This window comes from Gekko japonicus, unplaced genomic scaffold (genome assembly GCF_001447785.1).
Source record: "Gekko japonicus isolate JY-2015 unplaced genomic scaffold, Gekko_japonicus_V1.1 scaffold244, whole genome shotgun sequence".
Classification (NCBI taxonomy): Eukaryota; Metazoa; Chordata; class Lepidosauria; order Squamata; family Gekkonidae; genus Gekko; species Gekko japonicus.
In genome coordinates, this window is record NW_015165838.1 from 603,919 (window position 1) to 605,098 (window position 1,180).

Genomic DNA, 1,180 nt, shown 5'->3' on the forward strand with positions numbered 1-1,180 from the left:
CAGCAGGAGAATGGATAAGTCAACAGATAACTACCATAGTATCAGGGTGCACTGATATTCTATAAATGTGCAGTTTGATACTCTTTGTGCTTATTTAGAAGTAACTCCCACCAAGTTTGATGGGTCTTACTCCTAAGTAAGTGTGCATCAGACTTGTAGCTTTAGTATCTAAAAATTCATGAGCTGTATTTACAAAACACTGAAAATGTATTTGGACTTGGTTCGAAGTAATGACTTTTTTGTGTATGAATCTATTGTAAATGCCTCATTTCAGTGTATCTGGCTACATTTCTATGCAAAAGTATTTTGAAACAAGTACCATTGAAATCAATTACTTTTTTCAGCTTGAACTCTGGTTCAATAAGTTATGTCTTAAAACTTGCCAAATGTTGAAGAAACAGCATGTGGTTCTTTGACTAATATTATCATACCATGTGCTGAAAAATTATAATCTTAATTTCTGGATAGAAGAAGCCAAGAGTTTTCCAGGCTACCATATAGTAATAGGGCACTACTGAGAAAGTATAAAACTTATCACAGAAAATACCACAATATTTCCTTCAGGTAAAGTCTTCCCTTACTGTGGCTTACCGTAATTGTTTCTGGACATAGTGTAAAGCTGCACTTTCAAAATACTTTCATTTTATCATGGGGGTGGGAATTATGCCTTTCAATGAGAAAGAAATTTTTCTGGAGTTGCAGGAAAAAAATCACTAGTTCAAGAAGTCTGTCAGTGCTATTTATCTTTGTGTTCAGTAGATAGTATGTCATTTCTAACAGCATCTGTGCAAACAACTGAATTTAAATACACTATGCCCTCTTGAAACTCATTGAAGTAATCTATTATGCTTTCCACTAGTGGGCAACATGCTCATCATGACCTTTTAATTTTTCTGAATTCATGTGCTGGCAAGATCATTACATTTGCACATATTTCGAGTTCCGCCTGTCATCTCTCTCATGTCAACTTCAGTTAATGAACTGTTGAAGGACTATGCTAGTCAAGCCACATCTTGAATATAAATAGTTGTTGAAGATTTGCTTGATAACTTGATCACACATACTTGAAGAAATCCTGTGCCTGCTTTCAGGCTGCCTAGTGTCTTCAGAAAACAGGGTTGCACAACTTTGTCGTCTTCTGTGCAGGCACACATTGAGGACTACACACACACAGGCCTGT